Here is a 15,272-nt window from a genome sequence, read left to right as displayed (position 1 = left end):
TGTGATTGGTTGCGCCGCGGTCGACCAATCACAAGCCGGGAGGCTGGACACGCGCGCATTTTAAAATTTTAAAATGGGCGCGTGTCCAGCCTCCCGGCTTGTGATTGGTTGACCGCGGCGCAACCAATCACAAGCCGGGACGTCACGGGAGGCTGGACACGCGCCCATTTTAAAATGCGCGCGTGTCCAGCCTCCCGTGACGTCCCGGCTTGTGATTGGTTGCGCCGCGGTCAACCAATCACAAGCCGGGAGGCTGGACACGCGCGCATTTTAAAATTTTAAAATGGGCGCGTGTCCAGCCTCCCGGCTTGTGATTGGTTGATCGCGGCGCAACCAATCACAAGCCGGGACGTCACGGGAGGCTGGACACGCGCCCATTTTAAAATGCGCGCGCGTCCAGCCTCCCGTGACGTCACGGCTTGTGATTGGTTGCGTCTCCCATGTGACTGCGACGCAACCAATCACAAAGCCGGGACGTAATTTTAAAATCCTTAAGGACCTGAAATTACGTCACTGCTTGCTGTGATTGGTTGCGTCGCCCATGTGACTGCGACGCAACCAATCACAACGCCGGAACGTAATTTTAAAATCCTGAAGGACCTGAAATTACGTCACGGCTTGCTGTGATTGGTTGCGTCCCGGTCACATGGGCGGCACGCAACCAATCACAAGCCGGGACTCACGTAAAGGAAAGAAAAGCGTGAATTTTAAACAAAGAACGCTGCCGCTTCCCTCGGTAAGGTGCAGGCTGCGTCGGAGAGGTGAGTATAGCAATATTTTTTATTTTAATTCTCTCTTTTACACATTTTTACATTAATGTTGTTTCGATACTGATACCCGATATCACAAAAATATCGGATCTCGGTATCGGAATTCCGATACAGCAAGTATCGGCCGATACCCGATACTTGCAGTATCGGAATGCTCAACACTACTTATGGCTCATTGGAAGACTCTAATCCCCAGAAATGAGTTGTAACATAAAAATACCTTAGTGTTTCTTTGTACCTTTTGAATTAATGAAATCTGTTTAGCAAAGTAAAATGCACATTATCATAAAAAAAAGTCACCACGATATAAACTGCGCAAAAATATTTCAGTTTTTACGTAAAAAAAAAAAAAAGAGGGTGTGTTTTCCAAATGTAGGGGGTATAGCTCAGTGGTAGAGCATTTGACTGCAGATCAAGAGGTCCTTGGTTCAACTCTGAGTGCCCCCTCCAGATACTTTTTCAACAGATTAAACATGCTTTTTTACCTATATGTTCATGGAAATTTTAGAACCATATGAAGTTGAATTCATGTTTATGTACTTTCTTAATGTGAATACTATTTCAGAAATGTAGCAAAAAGTTCATGTTGATGTGCCTTCTTAATATGAAAACAATTTAAAAATGTTGGAAAATGCTTGAGAAATTTTGTCTGAAAAGAAATCGACAAAAGATACATATGGCACATTGGAAGACTCTAATCCTCAGAAATGAGTTGTAAAATAAAAATACCTTAGTGTTTCTTTGTACTTTTTGAATTAATGAAATCTGTTTAGCAAAGTAAAATGCAAATCATCGTTAAAAAAAGTCACCACGATATAAAACTGTGCAAAAATATTTCAGGTTTTATGTAAAAAAAAAAAAAAAAAAAAAAAAAAAAAGATGGTGTGCATTCCAAATGTAGGGGGTATAGCTCAGTGGTAGAGCATTTGACTGCAGATCAAGAGGTCCTTGGTTCAACTCCGAGTGCCCCCTCCAGATACCTTTTTAACAGATTAAACATGCTTTTTTACCTACAGGTCCTTCTCAAAAAATTAGCATATAGTGTTAAATTTCATTATTTACCATAATGTAATGATTACAATTAAACTTTCATATATTATAGATTCATTATCCACCAACTGAAATTTGTCAGGTCTTTTATTGTTTTAATACTGATGATTTTGGCATACAACTCCTGATAACACAAAAAACCTGTCTCAATAAATTAGCATATTTCACCCGTCCAATCAAATAAAAGTGTTTTTTAATAACAAACAAAAAAACCATCAAATAATAATGTTCAGTTATGCACTCAATACTTGGTCGGGAATCCTTTGGCAGAAATGACTGCTTCAATGCGGCGTGGCATGGAGGCAATCAGCCTGTGACACTGCTGAGATGTTATGGAGGCCCAGGATGCTTCAATAGCGGCCTTAAGCTCATCCAGAGTGTTGGGTCTTGCGTCTCTCAACTTTCTCTTCACAATATCCCACAGATTTTCTATGGGGTTCAGGTCAGGAGAGTTGGCAGGCCAATTGAGCACAGTAATACCATGGTCAGTAAACCATTTACCAGTGGTTTTGGCACTGTGAGCAGGTGCCAGGTCATGCTGAAAAATGAAATCTTCATCTCCATAAAGCATTTCAGCCGATGGAAGCATGAAGTGCTCCAAAATCTTTTGATAGCTAGCTGCATTGACCCTGCCCTTGATGAAACACAGTGGACCAACACCAGCAGCTGACATGGCACCCCACACCATCACTGACTGTGGGTACTTGACACTGGACTCAGGCATTTTGGCATTTCCTTCTCCCCAGTCTTCCTCCAGACTCTGGCACCTTGATTTCCGAATGACATGCAAAATTTGCTTTCATCAAAAAAAAGTACTTGGGACCACTTAGCAACAGTCCAGTGCTGCTTCTCTGTAGCCCAGGTCAGGCGCTTCTGCCGCTGTTTATGGTTCAAAAGTGGCTTTACCTGGGGAATGCGGCACCTGTAGCCCATTTCCTGCACACGCCTGTGCACGGTGGCTCTGGATGTTTCCACACCAGACTCAGTCCACTGCTTCCTCAGGTTCCCCAAGGTCTGGAATCGGTCCTTCTCCACAATCTTCCTCAGGGTCCGGTCACCTCTTCTCGTTGTACAGCGTTTTCTGCCACATTGTTTCCTTCCAACAGACTTACCATTGAGGTGCCTTGATACAGCACTCTGGGAACAGCCTATTTGTTGAGAAATTTCTTTCTGGGTCTTACCCTCTTGCTTGAGGGTGTCAATGATGGCCTTCTTGACATCTATCAGGTCGCTAGTCTTACCCATGATGGGGGTTTTGAGTAATGAACCAGGCAGGGAGTTTTTAAAAGCCTCAGGTATCTTTTGCATGTGTTTAGAGTTAATTAGTTGATTCAGAAGATTAGGGAAATAGGTCATTTAGAGAACCTTTTCTTGATATGCTAATTTATTGAGACAGGTTTTTTGGGTTATCAGGAGTTGTATGCCAAAATCATCAGTATTAAAACAATAAAAGACCTGACAAATTTCAGTTGGTGGAAAATGAATCTATAATATATGAAAGTTTAATTGTAATCATTACATTATGGTAAATAATGAAATTTAACACTATATGCTAATTTTTTGAGAAGGACCTGTATATGTTCATGGAAATTTTAGAACCATATGAAGTTGAATTCATGTTTATGTACTTTCTTAATGTGAATACTATCTCAGAAATGTAGCAAAAAGTTCATGTTGATGTGCCTTCTTAATATGAAAACAATTTAAAAATGTTGGAAAATGCTTGAGAAATTTTGTCTGAAAAGAAATCGACAAAAGATACATATGGCACATTGGAAGACTCTAATCCCCAGAAATGAGTTGTAAAATAATAGTACCTTAGTGTTTCTTTGTACCTTTTGAATTAATGAAATCTGTTTAGCAAAGTAAAATGCACATTATCATAAAAAAAGTCACCACGATATAAACTGCGCAAAAATATTTCAGTTTTTACGTAAAAAAAAAACAAAACAGGGTGTGTTTTCCAAATGTAGGGGTTATAGCTCAGTGGTAGAGCATTTGACTGCAGATTAAGAGGTCCTTGGTTCAATTCCGGGTGCCCCCTCCAGATACTTTTTCAACAGATTAAACATGCTTTTTTACCTATATGTTCATGGAAATTTTAGAACCATATGAAGTTGAATTCATGTTTATGTACTTTCTTAATGTGAATACTATTTCAGAAATGTAGCAAAAAGTTCATGTTGATGTGCCTTCTTAATATGAAAACAATTTAAAAATGTTGGAAAATGCTTGAGAAATTTTGTCTGAAAAGAAATCGACAAAAGATACATATGGCACATTGGAAGACTCTAATCCCCAGAAATGACTTGTAAAATAAAAATACCTTAGTGTTTCTTTGTACTTTTTGAATTAATGAAATCTGTTTAGCAAAGTAAAATGCACATCATCGTAAAAAAAAGTCACCACGATATAAAACTGTGCAAAAATATTTCAGGTTTTATGTAAAAAAAAAAGAAAAAAAAAAAGAGGGTTTGCGCGTTCCAAATGTAGGGGGTATAGCTCAGTGGTAGAGCATTTGACTGCAGATCAAGAGGTCCTTGGTTCAACTCCGAGTGCCCCCTCCATATACTTTTTTAACAGATTAAACATGCTTTTTTACCTATATGTTCATGGAAATTTTAGAACCATATGAAGTTGAATTCATGTTTATGTACTTTCTTAATGTGAATACTATTTCAGAAATGTAGCAAAAAGTTCATGTTGATGTGCCTTCTTAATATGAAAACAATTTAAAAATGTTGGAAAATGCTTGAGAAATTTTGTCTGAAAAGAAATCGACAAAAGATACATATGGCACATTGGAAGACTCTAATCCCCAGAAATGACTTGTAAAATAAAAATACCTTAGTGTTTCTTTGTACTTTTTGAATTAATGAAATCTGTTTAGCAAAGTAAAATGCACATCATCGTAAAAAAAAGTCACCACGATATAAAACTGTGCAAAAATATTTCAGGTTTTATGTAAAAAAACAAAAAAAAAAAAAAGAGGGTTTGCGCGTTCCAAATGTAGGGGGTATAGCTCAGTGGTAGAGCATTTGACTGCAGATCAAGAGGTCCTTGGTTCAACTCCGAGTGCCCCCTCCATATACTTTTTTAACAGATTAAACATGCTTTTTTACCTATATGTTCATGGAAATTTTAGAACCATATGAAGTTGAATTCATGTTTATGTACTTTCTTAATGTGAATACTATTTCAGAAATGTAGCAAAAGTTCATGTTGATGTGCCTTCTTAATATGAAAACAATTTAAAAATGTTGGAAAATGCTTGAGAAATTTTGTCTGAAAAGAAATCGACAAAAGATACATATGGCACATTGGAAGACTCTAATCCTCAGAAATGAGTTGTAAAATAAAAAGACCTTAGTGTTTCTTTGTACCTTTTGAATTAATGAAATCTGTTTAGCAAAGTAAAATGCACATTATCATAAAAAAAGTCACCACGATATAAACTGCGCAAAAATATTTCAGTTTTTACGTAAAAAAAAAAAAAGAGGGTGTGTTTTCCAAATGTAGGGGGTATAGTTCAGTGGTAGAGCATTTGACTGCAGATCAAGAGGTCCTTGATTCAATTCCAAGTGCCCCCTCCAGATATTTTTTCAACAGATTAAACATGCTTTTTTACCTATATGTTCATGGAAATTTTAGAACCATATGAAGTTGAATTCATTTTTATGTACTTTCTTAATGTGAATACTATTTCAGAAATGTAGCAAAAAGTTCATGTTGATGTGCCTTCTTAATATGAAAACAATTTAAAAATGTTGGAAAATGCTTGAGAAATTTTGTCTGAAAAGAAATCGACAAAAGATACATATGGCACATTGGAAGACTCTAATCCCCAGAAATGACTTGTAAAATATAAGTACCTTAGTGTTTCTTTGTACTTTTTGAATTAATGAAATCTGTTTAGCAAAGTAAAATGCACATTATCATAAAAAAAAGTCACCATGATATAAACTGCGCAAAAATATTTCAGTTTTTACGTTAAAAAAAAAAAAAAAGAGGGTGTGTTTTCCAAATGTAGGGGGTATATCTCAGTGGTAGAGCATTTGACTGCAGATCAAGAGGTCCTTGGTTCAACTCCGTGTGCCCCCTCCAGAAACTTTTTCAACAGATTAAACATGCTTTTTACCTATATGTTCATGGAAATTTTAGAACCATATGAAGTTGAATTCATGTTTATGTACTTTCTTAATGTGAATACTATTTCAGAAATGTAGCAAAAAGTTCATGTTGATGTGCCTTCTTAATATGAAAACAATTTAAAAATGTTGGAAAATGCTTGAGAAATTTTGTCTGAAAAGAAATTGACAAAAGATACATATGGCACATTGGAAGACTCTAATCCCCAGAAATGAGTTGTAAAATAAAAATACCTTAGTGTTTCTTTGTACTTTTTGAATTAATGAAATCTGTTTAGCAAAGTAAAATGCACATCATCGTAAAAAAAAGTCACCACGATATAAAACTGTGCAAAAATATTTCAGGTTTTATGTAAAAAAACAAAAAAAAAAAAAAGAGGGTTTGCGCGTTGCAAATGTAGGGGGTATAGCTCAGTGGTAGAGCATTTGACTGCAGATCAAGAGGTCCTTGGTTCAACTCCGAGTGCCCCCTCCATATACTTTTTTAACAGATTAAACATGCTTTTTTACCTATATGTTCATGGAAATTTTAGAACCATATGAAGTTGAATTCATGTTTATGTACTTTCTTAATGTGAATACTATTTCAGAAATGTAGCAAAAGTTCATGTTGATGTGCCTTCTTAATATGAAAACAATTTAAAAATGTTGGAAAATGCTTGAGAAATTTTGTCTGAAAAGAAATCGACAAAAGATACATATGGCACATTGGAAGACTCTAATCCTCAGAAATGAGTTGTAAAATAAAAAGACCTTAGTGTTTCTTTGTACCTTTTGAATTAATGAAATCTGTTTAGCAAAGTAAAATGCACATTATCATAAAAAAAGTCACCACGATATAAACTGCGCAAAAATATTTCAGTTTTTACGTAAAAAAAAAAAAAGAGGGTGTGTTTTCCAAATGTAGGGGGTATAGTTCAGTGGTAGAGCATTTGACTGCAGATCAAGAGGTCCTTGGTTCAATTCCAAGTGCCCCCTCCAGATATTTTTTCAACAGATTAAACATGCTTTTTTACCTATATGTTCATGGAAATTTTAGAACCATATGAAGTTGAATTCATTTTTATGTACTTTCTTAATGTGAATACTATTTCAGAAATGTAGCAAAAAGTTCATGTTGATGTGCCTTCTTAATATGAAAACAATTTAAAAATGTTGGAAAATGCTTGAGAAATTTTGTCTGAAAAGAAATCGACAAAAGATACATATGGCACATTGGAAGACTCTAATCCCCAGAAATGACTTGTAAAATATAAGTACCTTAGTGTTTCTTTGTACTTTTTGAATTAATGAAATCTGTTTAGCAAAGTAAAATGCACATTATCATAAAAAAAAGTCACCATGATATAAACTGCGCAAAAATATTTCAGTTTTTACGTTAAAAAAAAAAAAATAGAGGGTGTGTTTTCCAAATGTAGGGGGTATATCTCAGTGGTAGAGCATTTGACTGCAGATCAAGAGGTCCTTGGTTCAACTCCGTGTGCCCCCTCCAGAAACTTTTTCAACAGATTAAACATGCTTTTTACCTATATGTTCATGGAAATTTTAGAACCATATGAAGTTGAATTCATGTTTATGTACTTTCTTAATGTGAATACTATTTCAGAAATGTAGCAAAAAGTTCATGTTGATGTGCCTTCTTAATATGAAAACAATTTAAAAATGTTGGAAAATGCTTGAGAAATTTTGTCTGAAAAGAAATTGACAAAAGATACATATGGCACATTGGAAGACTCTAATCCCCAGAAATGAGTTGTAAAATAAAAATACCTTAGTGTTTCTTTGTACCTTTTGAATTAATGAAATCTGTTTAGCAAAGTAAAATGCACATTATCATAAAAAAGTCACCACGATATAAACTGCGCAAAAATATTTCAGTTTTTACGTTAAAAAAAAAAAAAAAAGAGGGTGTGTTTTCCAAATGTAGGGGGTATAGCTCAGTGGTCGAGCATTTGACTGCTGATTAAGAGGTCCTTGGTTCAATTCCGGGTGCCCCCTCCAGATACTTTTTCAACAGATTAAACATGCTTTTTTACCTATATGTTCATGGAAATTTTAGAACCATATGAAGTTGAATTCATGTTTATGTACTTTCTTAATGTGAATACTATTTCAGAAATGTAGCAAAAAGTTCATGTTGATGTGCCTTCTTAATATGAAAACAATTTAAAAATGTTGGAAAATGCTTGAGAAATTTTGTCTGAAAAGAAATCGACAAAAGATACATATGGCACATTGGAAGACTCTAATCCCCAGAAATGAGTTGTAAAATATAAGTACCTTAGTGTTTCTTTGTACTTTTTGAATTAATGAAATCTGTTTAGCAAAGTAAAATGCACATTATCATAAAAAAAAGTCACCATGATATAAACTGCGCAAAAATATTTCCGGTTTTATGTAAAAAAAAAAAAAAAAAAAAAAAAAAAGAGGGTGTGCGTTTCAAATGTAGGGGGTATAGCTCAGTGGTAGAGCATTTGACTGCAGATCAAGAGGTCCTTGGTTCAACTCCGAGTGCTCCCTCCAGATACTTTTTTAACAGATTAAACATGCTTTTTTACCTATATGTTCATGGAAATTTTAGAACCATATGAAGTTGAATTCATGTTTATGTACTTTCTTAATGTGAATACTATTTCAGAAATGTAGCAAAAAGTTCATGTTGATGTGCCTTCTTAATATGAAAACAATTTAAAAATGTTGGAAAATGCTTGAGAAATTTTGTCTGAAAAGAAATCGACAAAAGATACATATGGCACATTGGAAGACTCTAATCCCCAGAAATGACTTGTAAAATAAAAATACCTTAGTGTTTCTTTGTACTTTTTGAATTAATGGAATTTGTTTAGCAAAGTAAAATGCACATTATCATAAAAAAAGTCACCACGATATAAACTGTGCAAAAATATTTCAGTTTTTACGTTAAAAAAAAAGGGTGCGTTTTCCAAATGTAGGGGGTATAGCTCAGTGGTAGAGCATTTGACTGCAGATCAAGAGGTCCTTGGTTCAACTCCGAGTGCCCCCTCCAGATGCTTTTTCAACAGATTAAACATGCTTTTTTACCTACCGTATTTTCCGGCGTACAAGACGACTTTTTAACCCCTGAAAATCTTCTTAAAAGTCGGGGGTCGTCTTGTACGCCGGGAATCGCCTTGTACGCCGGGTGTATATGGTGGGTGGGGGGGGATTGATCCTGATGACGACGAGGGGGCGTCTCACAGGAAAGTGAGTATCCCCCATTACCTTATCATAGCGCTGCAGCGTGGGGTCTCTGTGCTGGGAGCGGCGGCTGCTGTGCTGTGGCGGCTCCTCTTCTGCAGTGTGGGGCCTCTGGTGCTGTGGGGCGGTGGCGGCGGTGGCGTATCTTCATGCAGTCGGGGCTCCTCCGGCATCTCAAAGCCTAGAAGCCCCGCCGGCAACTCCATCGGTGTAATGCGCTGGCCTCCGGGAAAATGGCCGCTGCTTAGATTCAGATCTCGTGTCCCGAGATTTCGGGACGAGATCTGAATCTGAGCATGCACAGCCCCCAGCGGCCGGGCCACCGCATCGCACCTATTGAGCTGCCTCCGGGAAAATGGCCGCTGCTCAGATTCAGATCTCGTCTCCCGAGATCTCGGGACGAGATCTGAATCTGAGCAGCGGCCATTTTCCCGGAGGCCACCTGACCGCATTGTACCGATGGAGTTGCCGGCGGGGCTTCCAGGCTGAGATGCCGGAGGAGCCCCGACTGCATGAAGATACGCCGCCGCCACTGCCCCACAGCACCAGAGGCCCCACACTGCAGAAGAGGAGCCGCCACAGCACAGCAGCCGCCGCTCCCAGCACAGAGACCCCACGCTGCAGCGCTATGATAAGGTAATGGGGGATACTCACTTTCCTGTGAGACGCCCCCTCGTCCTCATCAGGATCACTCCCCCCCCCCCCAAAAGGCACATATTCACCGGCCCTATAAGACGACATACGGTGTATAAGAAGACCCCCAACTTTTAAGAAGATTTTATTTTTTAACTGGTAAAGTTGGGGGGTCGTCTTATACGCCCAGTCGTCTTATACGCCGGAAAATACGGTATATGTTCATGGAAATTTTAGAACCATATGAAGTTGAATTCATGTTTATGTACTTTCTTAATGTGAATACTATTTCAGAAATGTAGCAAAAAGTTCATGTTGATGTGCCTTCTTAATATGAAAACAATTTAAAAATGTTGGAAAATGCTTGAGAAATTTTGTCTGAAAAGAAATCGACAAAAGATACATATGGCACATTGGAAGACTCTAATCCCCAGAAATGACTTGTAAAATAAAAATACCTTAGTGTTTCTTTGTACTTTTTGAATTAATGAAATCTGTTTAGCAAATAAAATGCACATTATCAAAAAAAAAAGTCACCACGATATAAACTGTGCAAACTTATTTCAGTTTTTACGTTAAAAAAAAAAGAGGGTCTGTTTTCCAAATGTAGGGGGTATAGCTCAGTGGTAGAGCATTTGACTGCAGATCAAGAGGTCCTTGGTTTAACTCCGAATGCCCCCTCCAGATACTTTTTCAACAGATTAAACATGCTTTTTTACCCATATGTTCATGGAAATTTTAGAACCATATGAAGTTGAATTCATGTTTATGTACTTTCTTAATGTGAATACTATTTCAGAAATGTAGCAAAAAGTTCATGTTGATGTGCCTTCTTAATATGAAAACAATTTAAAAATGTTGGAAAATGCTTGAGAAATTTTGTCTGAAAAGAGATCGACAAAAGATACATATGGCACATTGGAAGACACTAATCCCCAGAAATGACTTGTAAAATAAAAATACCTTAGTGTTTCTTTGTACTTTTTGAATTAATGAAATCTGTTTATCAAAGTAAAATGCACATTATCATAAAAAAGTCACCACGATATAAACTGTGCAAAAATATTTCAGTTTTTACGTTAAAAAAAAAAAAAAAAAAGAGTGTGTGTTTTCCAAATGTAGGGGGTATAGCTCAGTGGTAGAGCATTTGACTGCAGATCAAGAGGTCCTTGGTTCAACTCTGAGTGCCCCCTCCAGATACTTTATCAACAGATTAAACATGCCTTTTTACCTATATGTTCATGGAAATTTTAGAACCGTATGAAGTTGAATTCATGTTTATGTACTTTCTTAATGTGAATACTATTTCAGAAATGTAGCAAAAAGTTCATGTTGATGTGCCTTCTTAATATGAAAACAATTTAAAAATGTTGGAAAATGCTTGAGAAATTTTGTCTGAAAAGAAATTGACAAAAGATACATATGGCACATTGGAAGACTCTAATCCCCAGAAATGACTTTTAAAATGAAAATACCTTAGTGTTTCTTTGTACTTTTTGAATTAATTGAATCTGTTTAGCAAATAAAATGCACATTATCATAAAAAAAGTCACCACGATATAAACTGTGCAAAATTATTTCAGTTTTTACGTTAAAAAAAAAAGAGGGTCTGTTTTCCAAATGTAGGGGGTATAGCTCAGTGGTAGAGCATTTGACGGCAGATCAAGAGGTCCTTGGTTCAACTCCAAGTGCCTCCTCCAGATGCTTTTTCAACAGATTAAGCATGCTTTTTTACCTATATGTTCATGGAAATTTTAGAACCATATGAAGTTGAATTCATGTTTATGTACTTTCTTAATGTGAATACTATTTCAGAAATGTAGCAAAAAGTTCATGTTGATGTGCCTTCTTAATATGAAAACAATTTAAAAATGTTGGAAAATGCTTGAGAAATTTTGTCTGAAAAGAAATCGACAAAAGATACTTATGGCACATTGGAAGACTCTAATCCCCAGAAATGAGTTGTAAAATAAAAATACCTTAGTGTTTCTTTGTACCTTTTGAATTAATGAAATCTGTTTAGCAAAGTAAAATGCACATCATCGTAAAAAAAAGTCACCACGATATAAAACTGTGCAAAAATATTTCAGGTTTTATGTAAAAAAAAAAAAAAAAAAAAAAGAGGGTGTGCGTTCCAAATGTAGGGGGTATAGCTCAGTGGTAGAGCATTTGACTGCAGATCAAGAGGTCCTTGGTTCAACTCCGAGTGCCCCCTCCAGATACCTTTTTAACAGATTAAACATGCTTTTTTACCTATATGTTCATGGAAATTTTAGAACCATATGAAGTTGAATTCATGTTTATGTACTTTCTTAATGTGAATACTATCTCAGAAATGTAGCAAAAAGTTCATGTTGATGTGCCTTCTTAATATGAAAACAATTTAAAAATGTTGGAAAATGCTTGAGAAATTTTGTCTGAAAAGAAATCGACAAAAGATACTTATGGCACATTGGAAGACTCTAATCCCCAGAAATGAGTTGTAAAATAAAAATACCTTAGTGTTTCTTTGTACCTTTTGAATTAATGAAATCTGTTTAGCAAAGTAAAATGCACATTATCATAAAAAAGTCACCACGATATAAACTGCGCAAAAATATTTCAGTTTTTACGTTAAAAAAAAAAAAAAAAGAGGGTGTGTTTTCCAAATGTAGGGGGTATAGCTCAGTGGTCGAGCATTTGACTGCTGATTAAGAGGTCCTTGGTTCAATTCCGGGTGCCCCCTCCAGATACTTTTTCAACAGATTAAACATGCTTTTTTACCTATATGTTCATGGAAATTTTAGAACCATATGAAGTTGAATTCATGTTTATGTACTTTCTTAATGTGAATACTATTTCAGAAATGTAGCAAAAAGTTCATGTTGATGTGCCTTCTTAATATGAAAACAATTTAAAAATGTTGGAAAATGCTTGAGAAATTTTGTCTGAAAAGAAATCGACAAAAGATACATATGGCACATTGGAAGACTCTAATCCCCAGAAATGAGTTGTAAAATATAAGTACCTTAGTGTTTCTTTGTACTTTTTGAATTAATGAAATCTGTTTAGCAAAGTAAAATGCACATTATCATAAAAAAAAAGTCACCATGATATAAACTGCGCAAAAATATTTCCGGTTTTATGTAAAAAAAAAAAAAAAAAAGAGGGTGTGTGTTTCAAATGTAGGGGGTATAGCTCAGTGGTAGAGCATTTGACTGCAGATCAAGAGGTCCTTGGTTCAACTCCGAGTGCTCCCTCCAGATACTTTTTTAACAGATTAAACATGCTTTTTTACCTATATGTTCATGGAAATTTTAGAACCATATGAAGTTGAATTCATGTTTATGTACTTTCTTAATGTGAATACTATTTCAGAAATGTAGCAAAAAGTTCATGTTGATGTGCCTTCTTAATATGAAAACAATTTAAAAATGTTGGAAAATGCTTGAGAAATTTTGTCTGAAAAGAAATCGACAAAAGATACATATGGCACATTGGAAGACTCTAATCCCCAGAAATGACTTGTAAAATAAAAATACCTTAGTGTTTCTTTGTACTTTTTGAATTAATGGAATTTGTTTAGCAAAGTAACATGCACATTATCATAAAAAAAGTCACCACGATATAAACTGTGCAAAAATATTTCAAGTTTTTACGTTAAAAAAAAGGGTGCGTTTTCCAAATGTAGGGGGTATAGCTCAGTGGTAGAGCATTTGACTGCAGATCAAGAGGTCCTTGGTTCAACTCCGAGTGCCCCCTCCAGATGCTTTTTCAACAGATTAAATATGCTTTTTTACCTATATGTTCATGGAAATTTTAGAACCATATGAAGTTGAGTTCATGTTTATGTACTTTCTTAATGTGAATACTATTTCAGAAATGTAGCAAAAAGTTCATGTTGATGTGCCTTCTTAATATGAAAACAATTTAAAAATGTTGGAAAATGCTTGAGAAATTTTGTCTGAAAAGAAATCGACAAAAGATACATATGGCACATTGGAAGACTCTAATCCCCAGAAATGACTTGTAAAATAAAAATACCTTAGTGTTTCTTTGTACTTTTTGAATTAATGAAATCTGTTTAGCAAATAAAATGCACATTATCAAAAAAAAAAAGTCACCACGATATAAACTGTGCAAACTTATTTCAGTTTTTACGTAAAAAAAAAAAGAGGGTCTGTTTTCCAAATGTAGGGGGTATAGCTCAGTGGTAGAGCATTTGACTGCAGATCAAGAGGTCCTTGGTTTAACTCCGAATGCCCCCTCCAGATACTTTTTCAACAGATTAAACATGCTTTTTTACCCATATGTTCATGGAAATTTTAGAACCATATGAAGTTGAATTCATGTTTATGTACTTTCTTAATGTGAATACTATTTCAGAAATGTAGCAAAAAGTTCATGTTGATGTGCCTTCTTAATATGAAAACAATTTAAAAATGTTGGAAAATGCTTGAGAAATTTTGTCTGAAAAGAGATCGACAAAAGATACATATGGCACATTGGAAGACACTAATCCCCAGAAATGACTTGTAAAATAAAAATACCTTAGTGTTTCTTTGTACTTTTTGAATTAATGAAATCTGTTTATCAAAGTAAAATGCACATTATCATAAAAAAGTCACCACGATATAAACTGTGCAAAAATATTTCAGTTTTTACGTAAAAAAAAAAAAAAAAAAAGAGGGTGTGTTTTCCAAATGTAGGGGGTATAGCTCAGTGGTAGAGCATTTGACTGCAGATCAAGAGGTCCTTGGTTCAACTCCGAGTGCCTCCTCCAGATGCTTTTTCAACAGATTAAGCATGCTTTTTTACCTATATGTTCATGGAAATTTTAGAACCATATGAAGTTGAATTCATGTTTATGTACTTTCTTAATGTGAATACTATTTCAGAAATGTAGCAAAAAGTTCATGTTGATGTGCCTTCTTAATATGAAAACAGTTTAAAAATGTTGGAAAATGCTTGAGAAATTTTGTCTGAAAAGAAATCGACAAAAGATACATATGGCACATTGGAAGACTCTAATCCCCAGAAATGACTTGTAAAATAAAAATACCTTAGTGTTTCTTTGTACTTTTTGAATTAATGGAATTTGTTTAGCAAAGTAAAATGCACATTATCATAAAAAAAGTCACCACGATATAAACTGTGCAAAAATATTTCAGTTTTTACGTTAAAAAAAAAGGGTGCGTTTTCCAAATGTAGGGGGTATAGCTCAGTGGTAGAGCATTTGACTGCAGATCAAGAGGTCCTTGGTTCAACTCCGAGTGCCTCCTCCAGATGCTTTTTCAACAGATTAAGCATGCTTTTTTACCTATATGTTCATGGAAATTTTAGAACCATATGAAGTTGAATTCATGTTTATGTACTTTCTTAATGTGAATACTATTTCAGAAATGTAGCAAAAAGTTCATGTTGATGTGCCTTCTTAATATGAAAACAGTTTAAAAATGTTGGAAAATGCTTGAGA

The 15,272-nt window shown here is 35.5% G+C and overlaps 11 non-coding genes across 11 annotated transcripts; all 11 read left to right on the top strand.

The window, feature by feature from the left end:
* The first annotated feature begins 1,670 nt into the window (after positions 1-1,670).
* Positions 1,671-1,742, top strand: TRNAC-GCA (transfer RNA cysteine (anticodon GCA)). Its single transcript has one exon. It is a non-coding gene; the product is annotated as a tRNA-Cys (tRNA).
* A 2,570-nt stretch (positions 1,743-4,312) lies between these two features.
* Positions 4,313-4,384, top strand: TRNAC-GCA (transfer RNA cysteine (anticodon GCA)). The gene has a single exon. It is a non-coding gene; the product is annotated as a tRNA-Cys (tRNA).
* A 448-nt stretch (positions 4,385-4,832) lies between these two features.
* On the top strand, positions 4,833-4,904 carry TRNAC-GCA (transfer RNA cysteine (anticodon GCA)). The gene has a single exon. It is a non-coding gene; the product is annotated as a tRNA-Cys (tRNA).
* A 1,464-nt stretch (positions 4,905-6,368) lies between these two features.
* TRNAC-GCA (transfer RNA cysteine (anticodon GCA)) lies at positions 6,369-6,440 on the top strand. Its single transcript has one exon. It is a non-coding gene; the product is annotated as a tRNA-Cys (tRNA).
* A 1,454-nt stretch (positions 6,441-7,894) lies between these two features.
* On the top strand, positions 7,895-7,966 carry TRNAS-GCU (transfer RNA serine (anticodon GCU)). The gene has a single exon. It is a non-coding gene; the product is annotated as a tRNA-Ser (tRNA).
* A 952-nt stretch (positions 7,967-8,918) lies between these two features.
* On the top strand, positions 8,919-8,990 carry TRNAC-GCA (transfer RNA cysteine (anticodon GCA)). The gene has a single exon. It is a non-coding gene; the product is annotated as a tRNA-Cys (tRNA).
* A 2,970-nt stretch (positions 8,991-11,960) lies between these two features.
* Positions 11,961-12,032, top strand: TRNAC-GCA (transfer RNA cysteine (anticodon GCA)). Its single transcript has one exon. It is a non-coding gene; the product is annotated as a tRNA-Cys (tRNA).
* Positions 12,033-12,470: 438 nt separating this feature from the next.
* Positions 12,471-12,542, top strand: TRNAS-GCU (transfer RNA serine (anticodon GCU)). Its single transcript has one exon. It is a non-coding gene; the product is annotated as a tRNA-Ser (tRNA).
* Positions 12,543-13,486: 944 nt separating this feature from the next.
* On the top strand, positions 13,487-13,558 carry TRNAC-GCA (transfer RNA cysteine (anticodon GCA)). The gene has a single exon. It is a non-coding gene; the product is annotated as a tRNA-Cys (tRNA).
* A 946-nt stretch (positions 13,559-14,504) lies between these two features.
* On the top strand, positions 14,505-14,576 carry TRNAC-GCA (transfer RNA cysteine (anticodon GCA)). Its single transcript has one exon. It is a non-coding gene; the product is annotated as a tRNA-Cys (tRNA).
* Positions 14,577-15,006: 430 nt separating this feature from the next.
* TRNAC-GCA (transfer RNA cysteine (anticodon GCA)) lies at positions 15,007-15,078 on the top strand. The gene has a single exon. It is a non-coding gene; the product is annotated as a tRNA-Cys (tRNA).
* Positions 15,079-15,272: the final 194 nt, after the last annotated feature.

Source organism: Ranitomeya variabilis, chromosome 1, assembly GCF_051348905.1.
Source record: "Ranitomeya variabilis isolate aRanVar5 chromosome 1, aRanVar5.hap1, whole genome shotgun sequence".
Classification (NCBI taxonomy): domain Eukaryota; kingdom Metazoa; phylum Chordata; class Amphibia; order Anura; family Dendrobatidae; genus Ranitomeya; species Ranitomeya variabilis.
The sequence above is the reverse complement of the archived record's forward strand: the minus strand, read 5'-3'. Positions and strand labels throughout refer to the sequence as shown.